The 14,991-nt window shown below is 39.7% G+C and overlaps 1 pseudogene; it reads right to left on the bottom strand.

Moving 5' to 3' along the window:
• Positions 1-1,193: 1,193 nt before the first annotated feature.
• On the bottom strand, positions 1,194-2,699 carry LOC121982358 (annotated as a pseudogene).
• Positions 2,700-14,991: the final 12,292 nt, after the last annotated feature.

Below are 14,991 nucleotides of genomic sequence, written 5' to 3'. Positions count from 1 at the left end.
ATCTCGGGAAACAATAGGATTACCGACGGAACTTTCCGTCGGTAATCCCCGACGGAAAGTAGATTCCGTCGGTAATCTCGAAAAATATTATCGGAGAAATAACAGGATTACCGACGGAATCTAATTTCCGTCGGAGATTTCCGTCGGTAATCTCCGACAGAAATTAGATTCCGTCGGTAATTCTGAAAATAAAATTAGGACACTGACCCTTCTCCTCTCGCGTCCTCGTCTTTCTCCTCTTCCGCGATTCCGGCGCGATCTCTCCTCTCCGGTGATCTTCAGGTAAGTTCACTCCTTCTCGAGCCATTTTCTCCCCTTCCCAACCCCCGTCGACCGCCAACACGTAGCTGGTAGCTTTGTCGGCGGTGAGCACACGGCTTGCGGCTTTTTCAGCAGCCAGCACGCGGCTGGTAGCTTTGTCGGCCGCTAACACGAAGCTGGCGGCTTTGCCGGCCACCAGCACGAAGCTATGGGCTTTGCCAGTAGCCAGCAAGTGGCCGACTGTTGTACCGGCCACTAGCAAGCAGTCGATGGCTGTGTCGACCGCTAGCCAGCGGTAGATGGCAGTGTCGCCGCTAGCAAGTAGTCGATGGTTGTGCCGTTCGCTAGCAAGGGTCGATAGCTGTGCCGACCACTAGCAAGCTGCTGTGTCATCTGCAAGCAAGTGGCCTGCGGCTGTGCCAACCACCAGCAAGTGACCACGTGATTATGTCGGCCGCTAGCAAGCGGTCGACGGCTGTGTTCGCCTCTAGCAAGTGGTCAGCGACTGTGTCGCAGGTATTGGCCCAGATGCAAGCAATCATTGCTAGATGAGACCCATCACAGCAGCCCCAACCAGAAGAGACCCCAGACCCATCAGACCCTGCTAATGATTAGATTTTTTTTTAGATATGTTCAACTATAACTTGATTTTTTTTTAGAATTTCTTAGAAATTAATTAAGTTAAATATATTTATTCTATTGAGACATTATTATATGCTTATCTTAAAATGTTTTATATTTTTCAGGAGTACATTCATCATCACCACAATTATTGATTATCCAAAAATATATATAATCTAAGTATTTTTTTTACAAGTAAAATTAGTTATATATTAGAATGATTGAGTTATATTGGACATGTTTACACGAAGCAATTAAACGAACTTTTATTTCAATTTCACCAGCATCCCATTACAAACTTAAATTGAGTAAAGAAAAATACATACGAGAAGGTAAGGAAAAAGTAAAGGCAAACTCCAATTGCTCCCACAAGCATGCAACAATAAACTAATTCCTCACACTAGATCTTAAGCAGCACTCAAAGTGTTCCCGATATCGATAACAAATCGATAGCGGACATCAGCCTTTGCGACCCTCTCCATAGCTTTGTTCACATAATCCATGCTGATAAGCTCGATATCCGCAGTCACATTGCGCTCTGCCGCAAAATCTATCATCTCCTGAGTCTCCTTCATCCCACCAATTGCACTCCCTACGATAGACTTCCCGCCTGAACTCGATCAAACACCAGTGCACAAAGCACAAGAGCTAGTCAGAAATAATGAACATGGAGAAAGATAAAGGGCAATGGGTGATTACGTACCTAGAAGTAAGGGGAAAGCATAGATCTCTAATGGCTTCTCTGGAGCACCGACCATGACCATTTGTCCAAAAGTTTTGAGAAGAGACAGCAATGGAGTTACTTCATGAGCTGCTGAGACTGTGTTGATTATGCCGTCCATGGTTCCCCAAGCCGCCAAGCGGCCTTCATCTCATCTGGATCTTTGCTGACCAGGAAAGCGTCGGCGCCCAGTCGCTCGACGGCCTCCTGCCTTTTGCTCGGCGACGTGCTGATCACCGTCACCTTGGCGCCGAAGGCCTTGCCGAACTTGACGGCGACGTGGCCGAGCCCGCCGAGGCCCACCACTCCGATGTGCTTTCCGGGGACGTCGAACCCGAAGCGCTTCATGGGACTGTAGACCGTGATGCCGGCGCAGAGCAGCGGCGCGCCGCGGTCGACCGGCATGCCCGCCGGGAAACGCACCGCGAAGTGCTCCTCCACCACGACAGAGTCCGAGTAGCCGCCGTAGGTGACGGTGCCGTCGACGTCGGTGGAATTGTAGGTCAAGATCATGCCGGGGCAGTGGTTCTCGTGGTGCCCCGCGCACTCGTGGCAGCTGCGGCAGGAGTTGACCATGCAGCCCACCCCGGCGTGGTCGCCCACCTTGAACCTGTCCACCTTGCCTCCCACCTCGGTGACAACGCCGACGATCTCGTGACTGCAACACCAACAGATTAAATTCCGCCAATATAATTTCGAAAACAGAGCAAGTCCAAGATCTGGATGCATAATTAACTTAATTACCCAGGCACGATCGGGTAGACGGAGTTTTGCCACTCGTTCTTGACGGAGTGGAGGTCGGAGTGGCAGATGCCGCAGTACAAGATCTTGATGGTCACATCGTTCTCCCCATTTTTCCTGTCAAGCATTTCGACGACCACTTCTCAGGCGATCGATCATCTTTCAGAAGAACATTCCTACACAGTATAATTAGCAGTACCTCCGGGAGAATGTGAAAGGCGAGAGGACGCCTGAGGTGTCTCTGGCGGCCCATCCGAAAGCAGGGCTGCGGCGGACCTCCTCCGGCGATGCGGCGGCGTTGTTCCCGTTCTCCATGTATCGTTCGTTCTTCGACGCACCAGCTAGTGCTTCCGTAGATGAAGTGGCTGTTAAATTGGCGAAGTATTCGAAGGGCTTAAATAGGAAGGTGGATCAGGATCAGTGACGTAATCAATGACTCTTGGCGAACGGTTGCGCAACTGATGACGTTTTATCTCCCAATTCAATATGTGAGGGCAAAAGGAATTGATCAAACCATTCAACAGAGTGGATGAAGTGAAGAAGAATTAGTCAAAGAAAAAATTCTCACAGTAAATTCATGTTTTTTTAAATATGAACTCCAGATTTTTTTTATAGAGATTCTAATTATTGTCTATTTATTATCAAAATAGAAGATATAATGTTACTTATCACGTTAGGCAAAGATTTTAAGCTGCCGTGACCAAGGAGTTAGTTAGCTCGATAACTCAAGATATATGAAGATGGGAGAACGATGGCGTGGGATCATAGGACAAAGTACGTGAAGATTGAAGAAGAACGACGTCAACATATGAGAGAGTGCACGAGGAGGTGCGCGCATTGGATCAACGTAAAGTGGGAAAGTGAACTACATAAGAGAGACGTGAAGGATGTCATGAGGATGAGTCGAGGACTTGATGCATCTGACGGGGAAGCAACTTGACATAAGGAGACCTCAAGATTTGGAGAAATAGATAATAACTCTTAGATGATGTTTGGTTTAGGGATTTAGGAATAAAAGAATAGATTCATTTTCAACTCTTGTGTTTGGTTGATAGGAATGTAATCAATATTTTGGAATAAACCCTAAAAATTTAGATATGGATGAAATTCACCATCTTTCTTGAGTTTTGATGGAATGAGAATGAGAATGAGAATTAAGTTTTGGACGAAAATACCCTTAGTATGTTTGTTCAAATTTTCCTTCATTTCACTCCCTCTCCTTGTTCTCTCTCATCATACTTTCTCTCTCCTCATTCTATATCACACTTTCTCTCTCAATATACGTTCTCTCTCATCACACATTCTCTATCATTTTCTCTCTACTTTCTCTCTCATCACACACTCTCTCTCTCTCATCACACATACTCTCTCTCTCTCTTTCTCTCATCACACTTTCTCATTAAACTTTCTCTCTCCTCAATTTCTCATTTTCTCTCGTTACACTTTCTCTCTTTTTATTTTTTTCTCATTACTTTTTCTCTCAGTACACTCTCTCTCATGATATTTTTTCTCTTCTCAATCTCTTCTATCACACTCTTTTTCTTCATTTTTTCTCATCACACTTTCTCTCTCTCTCTTCATTTTTCCGATCATACTTTCACTCTCATCACACTTTCTTTTTCATCATTCAATTCTCTCTCATCATATATTTCTCTCACATTTAACTTTCTCTTGCATCTAATTTTTTCTCTTATTTTTCTCCAAGAGTAAAAAAGAAAATTTAGGTTCATTCCAATTGAAAATATTCAACTAACCAAATACTATTTTTAAGAATGATACTCATACACATATTCATTTTTATTCCATAATATTATGATACTCATTTCTATTCTGATTCCTAAGAAAAAAATCAAACATCAATCAAATGATCAAACTAGGAGAGGTGAATAATGATCTTTCAATCTGCAAGTGTAATTTAAATTACTTTTGCCATCGAGATTACGAGGTCAAATGCAATTAGCACAAAAAAATATTAATAGATAATAAATTTATTTTTTTAAATAATAAATTAAAATTGTCATTGTCAAGTCAACAAGTTAATTAAACTGCTCACTTTGACTTGCCCACTTGTGTTTGTGAGCTTGTGACACAATCCATATATATGTGATAAAATAATTTACACTCTTCGCTAAAGCATCTTGTTGATGTTTGTTATGGGAAAAAAAGTCAATGGAGATATGGAATGACCATGGGACACGATCAAATTAGTAAAGCCTACTATTTATTCAATTTTGTCAATTATTTTACTTTAAATAAAGATTGAGCCTTGGATTATAATTTTTTAAATTAAATTAAAATTCATGAATGATATTATTGAAATTACATTAAAATTTAAATGTTAGCCATATTTATCATATAATTATTAAGTATTGGTATAATATTATTAGTAGTACACTAATTATATTGATAAAAATTTATTACTGGCTAAAATTATTTATAAAAATTAAATGTTTGTTTGTTTTAAAATTATATTTTTTAAAAAAATTTATTAGTTTCCGATTATGAATTTATAACCTAATTTAAAATTTTGAATTATAAGTAAAAAAATAGATTAGTTTAAATAAATAATTTATCTTCTATTATTAATATTATATTTAATAAGTTTTAGAGACATTGAAATATTACTAGAGAAGAATTTACTATTGCAATATATAATTCTTAATAAATATAAACTTATGTTCTTTTATTAAATTGGCCTAAATGCCTAATTTGTCAACATTAAGAGCCTACACCAGCACAACTAGTTCGGACTACAAACCATTGCAAATCTAAATGCGTCAACATGATTGATTTAGAGAAGAATAGAATTCATAAAAAGAAAATATTAAGTATTTGAGAAAAATATATAAAATTGAGTCATTAGTCTTTTGGTTTGATTGTGCAATTAGCTCCGGCTACATGCCACTTAAAATGTGCAGTGTGTTAATTAGAGCCGAATGCACAAATTTGGATCATTCATTTTAATTGGATTTGAAGTCAACGCAACTAGCTATGATTATATGCCGCTGAAAATGTCAATGTGTCAAGTTGGTTTAGACTTGAATATAATTTTAGAAAGAAAATATTAATTAGATATTTAAGATGAATGATTAAAATTGGGCCATTAACTTTATTGAGAAAGTAACTCAATACGCTTCTAGCAAGAAGGATTTATCTTTCAGCCCCCTCGTAGTAGTAGGATAGTTAAAATATATGATGTTGTTATATGAGGGTTTAGAGTCAAAATTTAGCGTGTTTGAGCATGTCTCTTCTCATGTTTTACCATATATACTAATAGTTAGTAGACACCCGTGATTTATCTCTTCTATGTTGGCCTAATGATGGATTGGTGGGGCGCTGGAGGCGAGTGAATCGCCTTTTGCCACACAACAAGGATTTATCTTTCTTCATGTAACTTTGGGATATGCTATGAGAGGTATTTAGGGTGAATATAATCACCCTAAGAAGGGTTAGTACTAGTGCGCTCTAAATTATCAGATGGGGTGGTCCGTGACGGAACGAGTTGGTTCCTCAAAAATTTATCATCTAGAGTGTTGAAGTAGACCGACCCGCTAGCTTGATGAGCTAAAAAATTCCTAACCAAACTCAATCGAAGATGAGTTACCGATTAGGCAAACTCCGCAAGTCCATAAAAATAATAAATAAATAAATATATATATATATATATATATATATATATATATATATATATATATATATATATATATATATATATATATATATATATATATATATATATATATATATATATATATATATATAATTAGAAATTTTAAATTTAAATTGCGGATTAGATGAGCCAGCTGATGAACCCATTGAGTATTTTATTTTCATTTTAAATTTTGAATTTATTTTTTCTTCTAAACTTGTTGGTGAATCTCGGATCAGTCCATCTGAATCTGTAATCTGTAATCTGTAATCTGCATGGGGGTATTAATAAAATATTATTAGTCTTAATTGGAACAGAAGCCGAATTACTGGCAAGAAGGATTGGCGCCAGCACAAAGCCGCTTAAAATGTTAATGCATCAATTAGATTTAAGGAGCCCAGATGTGCCACTCATATTCGTGGATGGATCAATAAGTACTAACCCTGGACCACAAAAAATGATGAGGACGGCGAACTCAGGAAGGGATCATAACCATTTAAGGAGCACAAAGCCTCCGGCCGCCTGCTCCGAATAAAAACTATAATATGATGAGGACGGTGAACCCAGGAAGGGATCATAACCATTTGCGGTCGGATCACGGTCATGATCCGGTCGCAAATACGAGTGACATATTCCCTGGACCACAAAAAATGATCCAAGAGATTTTGCCTCGATTTAAGAGACCAAGCAGGGAACAATCTCTAATCGCCACCAATGTAAACATTATTTTTTAAATCATGCATATGACATGCCAGTTTGGATCTCTTGGACCCTAAACCCCGGTCCACTCCTGGTCCCTCCAAAATAGATTTCGTTTCATTTACTTTCACAGCCTAAATTCTGACGAATTTATGATATTTTAGGTATGTTCAATATGATGTTCTTTGACAAAATATATGGGTTGTTTTAAACTTTTTATCATTGAAATTTGTAAATTTTGATTGACTTGGTTTTTTTTCTCGTAAATTGATGTTGTTTTAAGCTTAAGTATGTTCAATGTCACATTTTTTTTTGCTAGAACTTAGGTTATCAGCGTAAATGAAATGACACCTGTTTTGAAGGGGACCAAGAAGGGATTAGGGTTTAGGATCTGATCCGAATTGATGGCATGGGAAGATGAGTGCAATCATTTCCATTTTGAAGCGTGTGCAATTCTTCAAGAGAGGAAGCAGGGAATATTCTCTCTCGATCGACTGTCTTTTAAGAGAGGAACAATAAATTTAATTAGCCGCTCCTTATTAACTCGATTGCTGCCCATCAAGCCAACTATTGCTTCCATCTCTGAGTGTGTGCAATGCTTTCCGCTAGCAACCACGCAGTCTCCATTTTGCATGTGAATTGACACAATATGGAAGATGGTTCTATATGGTATACTAGTACCAAAATCGCATAACATACACCATATTAAAAATTTCAATATCGAAATTTGGCTATATTAATTTTCGAAATGATATAAATTTTATACCGTTTACACTTAACTTTTGATATCGATATAGTATTTCGAATACTAAATTATTAAATTGTATATAGATATTGTACTGAAATTTTAGTTATATCGAATTCTCGATATATTTTGATATTATATATCAGTACCAATGTTGTTTTTGTTGGATCGAGATGCACCTGAGAGAGGAGGGAGGGGGTGAATCATGTGATTTTCAAAATCCTATCTTTTGGGTTTTAAACGAAACAGAATACGAACACAACGGAAAAGAAAAATATGAAAAGCAAGCACGAGAAGAACACAAGCGGTTTACTTGGTTCGGAGCCTTCAGCGACTCCTAATCCAAGACTCAGGTCCTGCGAACCTATCGATGGGTAATTCACTATGAATCTCTTCCGGTACCTTCAGAAGAGGGAATCGAAATACAAAGAAAAGTTAGAACAAGTGCAATACCCTGCACTTGTCCTTTTGCAGTAATTAATTACACAAATCAAAATTTTACTGACACTTTTTGAAATTGAAGTGGGAGTGCTCATGTCGATGTCGGTCTACCGGCCTCAATCGGAACTCCTTGAAGCAGTAATCGATCGCAGCAGTTTCGCAGCAGAGTCGTAGCAAGAGCCTGGAGCAGTTGGAATCTCAAACAGGCGCGTAGTAGCTCGTATGGAAGTTGTTGTGCATTGTCTTCTCGAGACATCCTTATTAAAGGCATGGAAAACACCTCCAATGAGGTAAACTCGATCCCGAATAGCCCGGTGCTTATCCACAACTTGGGCCAAAAGTTATCCTGCAGAAGGCGCCTTCCATAGCTATGGAAGGCACCTTATATGAATAATACGAAGGCGCCTTTACTGCTTGAAGGTGCCTTCGGACACTGTTCATCCAAAGGCAATTTTCTCTGTAAAACAATGTTAGTCCAAAAATATCCTGTGTGGTTAGGCACGCTTTTGGAATCCAAGCTTTAGCTTGTGTTTTGTTTTGAGTTACAAGTGATATAAATGATTTATTTGTTGAGCTGGACTTGTATCCAAGTTCAGATTTGTTGTATACACCTTTTTGACTTTTTAGAATTAAATCTAAGTTTTTAGATCTAGTTGTAAAGTTTTCTAACAGCACTTTAAGTTTATTAATTTCAATTTTTAATATTAAGTTTTCCTCCTCAAGCTTTACAACTTGATTTGGATTTTCAATCTGTTCCTTGAGTTGTTGGTTTTCCTCAATGAGCATTTTATTTTGATCTTCATTTTCAATTAATTTTCTATTTAAGCATGCGATGACTTTAAAAAACTTTTTGCTTAAATTAAAGTATATCTCATCAGAAGTCGGAACCTTCGGAAAAGAGTATGGACTCATGGCTTGATTCGGGTTTGGACCCATCTTCCGATTCATCCTCCTATTCTGATTTGTGGGCCATTAGCGCGAGGTAGCTTCAGTGCTTCTGATCTTCAACATCTGATTCATCTGATGATTCGTCCAATGTTGCCTTGAGTGCTTTCTTCTTGGTTGTTTTATTTTTGCCATTCTTTAGCTTTGGGCACTCGTTCTTGTAGTGACCTTTCTTGTTGCATCCGAAGAAGGTCACATTTTTTGTGTCGTTAGTGGAGTTGATCTTCTGCAAGTCATTTCTGCTGAAGTTCTTCTTTCTCCTAGTGAATATTTTTCTTACTAAGTTCACCAGGTATTCTTCATCTTTTGAGTCTTGGTCAGACTCACCTTCAGATTCAGTCTTGGTTCTTGATTTTTCCTTGGAGGAACCTACAAAAAGAGCAATTCCTTTCTCGGCCTGTTTTGAGTTAGTCTGCTCATGGAGTTCGAGTTCACAAAATAATTTGTCAAGTTTTAATTTAGAGATATTCTTCGAAATCTTGTAAGCATCCACAATGGATACCCATAGAGCATTTCGAGGAAATGCAATTAGGGCGTACCTTATTAGATCGCGGTTCTCCATTTGATGGCCGATACTATGAAGCCCATTGAGGATGTCATTTACCCTCGCATGGAGTTGACTCACATATTCTCCTTCCTTCATTTTAATATTAAATAACTTATTTAAGTGGATGTCTCATTTGGTTACCTTCACGTCGCTGGTTCCCTCGTGCAGTTCGATGAACTTGTCCCATAGTTCCTTTGCATTTTCATGTGGGTCGACGCGGTTCAGTTCCCCCTTCGTTAGGCCGGACTGGAGGGTCTTGAGAGCTTTGAAGTATATTTGGGCTTTTTCTTCATCTCCGAATTCCACTGTTCCGGGTCCATCGAAATTTCGGCGTTATCGACTGGAGCCTTGTAGCTTCTGGTGTTGTTGAATCACTAGTCGAAGTCAGTCTTTAGATATACCTCCATTCGCTTCTTCCAGTATGGGAATGTTGGTGCGGGAAGCATCCGACAATCAAACTCGTGTTTTGATAATGGTAAAGGATTCAAAGTTAAGATGTTTAGTGATCTAACAAGTCTGCTTGAGTGTTTCAGGAAAGTCCTAGCTGCGGTTAGGCAAAGGGAAAACCCTAGGGGGTGGTAACCCTAGGTTATAGGGGGTGGTAACCCTATGTGGAAAGTCTTGGCAGGTCGATGGCTTCAGGCAAAAGTCCTAGGGGGTGGTAACTCAAGGTGGAAAGTCCTGGTGTCGTGAACCAGGTGAAAGACTGGACTAGCCGGGAAGCGGATGTCCAGCAGAAAGTCCGGAAGCTTCGAGTGCTGAGCAAAAGTCCAGTCGATTTGGAGGATCGCACTGGCAGCAGGTAAATCTCCTGAGTAGAGTAGGTGAGGACGCGTTCCCCGTAGAGGGAACAGTAGGCGTCGGGTCGACCTAGGATTTCCGGACGGAAATCCGAAGTCAGACCCGGACAGTCCGGAGACTGTCGTTATATTCTGTTATCATATTTACTGTTGTTTTGTGCAAACTTTGTTTTGCAGGAAATGTGTTTGGGACTAACACTTTTGCAGGACTAAAGGAGCACAAGTTAACCTCGGATGAACAGTGTCCGAGTCGCCTCCATAGAGCTTGGAGGCGCCTCGGGTGCGAACCAGAAGAATCCAGCGCAACACAGTCCAAGGCGCCTTGGAAGAGGTTTAAGGCGCCTTAGACCAGTGGATGGAGGCGTCTTTGGGTGCATGAAGGCGCCTCCAGATGGGATAAGCGCAGAATGGTCAGCGCTCATCTACACGGTGGACTCGGAGCTGTGGAGGCGCCTTCGGAGGCTTTCAAGGCGCCTTGAGCTTACTTTAAAAGCAGCACTCGACGTCCAGCTTTACATAACAACTTCCAGGCTTCCTTTCTTCAACGTGCTGCTAACAAGATCATTCCGAAGTGTTGTTACGACATACCAATGACCTGGAACATCAGTTTCGATTCTGTTATTGTCGGTATAATTTGTTTTGGTGCTTACAATTGTAAATCTCTTATTGTACTTTTAACGAACTTATAGTTGTTGCCCACCGGAAGCGATCAAAGATCACGGGCCTTCGAGTAGGAGTCGTCACAGGCTCCGAACGAAGTAAATCATTCGTGTCCTTTTATTTACTTTCCGCTGCGTTATTTCTGAATGAGTTTTTACGATTCTGATAATCAAACGAAATAACCGCGAGCGCTATTCACCCCCCCCTCTAGCGCGTCTCGATCCAACAATTGATATCAGAGCGGGGTCGCGTTGATCTGGTGCAACCACCAATCACACATTTTTTCGTGGTTATTTTTTTTCGGAGTCAATTAGAATTAGCTAATTAGCTACATTCTAATTATTTTACGAATTGGTTTTTACTCGAAGCTGGTGCAACACCACTCGAGTTCATTATTTCTTATCCTTATCTTCCCGCACTGCTAATTCAAGACCTAATCTTGGCACATTTTCTTTTATTTTTGTTTTACATATATTGTCGATATTACAAATGGCCCAATAAGAAGGGTTCAGCATCGTTCGCCCCCCACTTTTCTCCGGAGAAGACTTCGGATATTGGAAGGGGCGAATGGAAACCTTCCTGAAGACACAATTCAATACGTGGATGATAATCAAGACCGGACTACTACTCCCATCCGACGAAGACGGCAAAGCGACACCCTGCGAAAAATGGGAATCTACCACAATCAAGAAGGTGGAAGCTGATGCCAAAGCGACCTGCATCCTCCAGTGTGGGCTGACCAAGGAGGAGCTCAACAGAGCTGGTCCATTCTCAACGGCAAAAGAGCTATGGGAGAAATTAATCGAACTTCACGAGGGCACCTCCGAAACCAAGGTAAGTAAGCGTAACTTATTATTTAATAAACTGTACAATCTAAAAATGCAGGAAGGAGAGACGGAGAGTTCGCTCCACGCATGGATTCAAGACATCCTCAACTCTCTTCATGCGATCGGGCAGAAAGTCGAGAATCGGGACGTCATAAGGTATGCTCTAAACTCATTTCTGAGGAGTACATTGTGGGCATCAATGGTAGATGCCTACAAAGTCTCCAAGGACCTGTCTTGTTTAAAATTAGATGAGTTATTTTCTGAGTTTGAACTTCACGAGCAGACTAATGCACAGCCAACCGAGAAGGGGGTTGCTTTGGTTGCAGGTACCAGTCGAATACGCGAACCGAGATTACAACGAAAAACTGAACCGGAATCAGAAGACGAACCCGACTCAGAAGATGAAGAAGATGAACTGACCAGCGAACTCGTGAACCTCGTGAAGAAGCTCTACAAGAAGAAGAAGGGCTTCAACAAGAAAGACCTGAAGAAGGCGGTACAATCCAAGGAGGCCCAACCGAGTTCTAAGGTAAAATTTGAAGTAATCTGCTACGGATGCAACCAGAAGGGGCCGAGTCCGAGCGAAGCCACGGATCCGCATCCGTTTCCGAAGGGCCAGACTCCACTGTAAGTATTCCTAGACTTAATAATTTAGTCAATTATTTATTACGCAAGTTAGCTAAGTCAAACCTTAAGATTAAGTCACTTCTAAAGGAAGTAGCTGTCCTTAAAGAAGTGACTAACTCTAAATCCTTACCTGATCAAGTTCAGACTGGAAATTCAACTCAAGTTCAAAAACTTGAGAAAGAAAATTCTAGTTTGAAAAATCAGATCAAGGATTTAAAAAATACCTTAGAACGGTTTTCTTTAGGCTCCAAGAATCTTGACCTAATTCTTGGGATACAAAGAGCCGTTTACAATAGAACTGGGCTAGGATATAAAACTAAAAAGAAATATAAATCTTATTTATCCTTAATAAACAAACTAAATAAAAAGGTAATCCAAGCATAGGTCCTCAAGTCCAAATTGGTCAATCAAGTTGAACTTGGCCAATATTGGGTCCCGAAGGATCAAATACACTACCTCGATAGACCATATCGAGGCTATGATCCAGGGGGAGTAAACACGAAAACAATTCAAATTATAAATTAAAATTCGAAATTAAATTAAAATTCAAAAATTCAAAATTCAAAATATAAATTAAAATTCGAAATTAAATCAAAATTCAAAATTCGAAATTAAATTAAAATTCAAAATTCAAAATTCGAAATTAAATTAAAATTCAAAATTTGAAATTCAATTAAAAATTCAAAATTAAATTAAAAATCAAAATTTAATAAAAATTTAGAAGGAGGATCCAGAATTTCTGGCACCCCTAACTAAACTACCCGACTGGGTAACCGAACTTAATCTACCCGAGATGGGTAAACAAGAATAGACTACCCGGTAGGGTAATTAAGGTTAGATTAAAATGAACTAGGTTTAACTTGACTTATAGTACTGGTGAAGTTTTTGGATGATAGTACGTTAGGGAAGCTTTGGCATCGCATGTCTAGGAAGATATGACTTCGACCTGGTGCATTTGGCCAAGTGGAACTGACCGAAGCTACCCTTAAATGGATCCTAACTAGTTAGACCAAGGTTTAGTATTAAGTTCAATGGTTAGGACTATTTGGAAAACCTCGAAGGCATGGTTACTTTAATGAGTTCCTTGTGACTCACCATAGCCCAGAAGTTTATCCAAAGAATGTTTACTTGTTGAACCCAAAGCTAAACCTGAATCTGTAACACCCGAAAATTCTCAAAATAATTATTAGAAATATCCTAGTATTTTTCTGGAATTTTAGGATATTTTTACAGAATTTTTAGAGTAGCGGAAGTCGAAAAAATAAATAAAAACGTAAAATAGCTTAAGCGGGAATTGAACCCGGGACCTATTGGGTCCTACGACTTATGGTGAACTTTAGTAACCAGGTGAACCCAGCAGGGCCGTGCTGAAAGAAGAGGGAATCAATTATATTTATACTTAAGTTGGGCGAGTTAACCACTTAATATAAATAGGGAAAATAATTAGGTGAGAAGTTATTTTGGATCGTGACCTTTCCTCCCCTCAACCTAATTCCGCCGAACCCTCTTCTCTCCCTCAGCCTCTCGGCGCCCAAGCCAAGGAAGACTAGGGTTCCATCCCAAGGGTTCCAAGAACACCTTCCGGCAACGACTCCGATACGAGGGTGTTCCTCTCCGCGAGAAGAGCACATAGACGTAAGAGGATCGTCGAGGGAATCGTCTCCACCGGAAAACGAGCGACTAGAATCGTAAGAAACCTAGCACAGGAGGTAAGAAACCCCTCACCTGCAGTATAAGTAGCTCCTTTCGAGGTTTTACGCATTGGTTTAGTCGTATGCAGAATTTTGGCATGTAGGGTGTGAACTAGTGCACACCATATGTTTGATAAAATGTGTAGCTCAGTTAAATGCTACCACAGGCATTTTAATAACTTAGCTAAATGCAATAGAGGCATTTATTTAGTACATGCAGTCTATTACAGCTTATATGGGACTACGGTCCAATGGGTGGGCTCCCACAGTCGCCTCTAGGTTCAGACAACCTAGCTCTAGGTTCAGATAACCTAGAAATAGCAAGATAAGAAAAATTAGCTATAACCAGTATTTTATTTTCAGCAGTGGCACTGTACTGGACTAGATGTCCATTGGGTTGGGCTCCTATAGTCGTCCCTAGGTTTAGATAACCTAGTAAACCTTACTAGATTCGAGACCAGCTAGCTAGGGTCTAGCAAGTACAGTCGCCGGGCCCATCAGCAGCATGATTAGTATTTTGATCTATTATTATAAATAGTTTTACAAAATCTCACAATCAGTTATGTGAACATGATTTAAATTCAGTATTAGCTTAGTTCAGTTCAATTCAATGTTATATCAGTTTAGTTTCTTTCCATTGATACATGTGTTAGTTCATGTTTAGCTCTTGATATTCCATGACTAGTTTTGATGCCATTGTTTTAGTATTCATGACTAATAACTTCAGTATTTATATTTCAGCATGTCAGCATGTATTTCAAATAACATGTTTTAAAAGCATGATTCCATCGTATGCATGTTTTGTGAGGTAGATGGTTTCTTACTAAGCGTAAGCTTACAGATACTTTTTTCCCTTATACTGCAGATAAAGGTAAAGGAAAGATGGACTAGCGGAGGCTGGTGGTCAATGCAATGAAGATGTGTGTGGATGGAACCTGGAATAAAGATCTTGGAAGAATTAAAATATTTAAGAACCTAGCGTTTCTTGTCATGTTACTCTTTGCTTATTTAGTTAT

Source organism: Zingiber officinale, chromosome 5A (assembly GCF_018446385.1).
Source record: "Zingiber officinale cultivar Zhangliang chromosome 5A, Zo_v1.1, whole genome shotgun sequence".
Lineage (NCBI taxonomy): Eukaryota > Viridiplantae > Streptophyta > Magnoliopsida > Zingiberales > Zingiberaceae > Zingiber > Zingiber officinale.
This window is presented reverse-complemented; position numbering and strand designations above follow the sequence as displayed.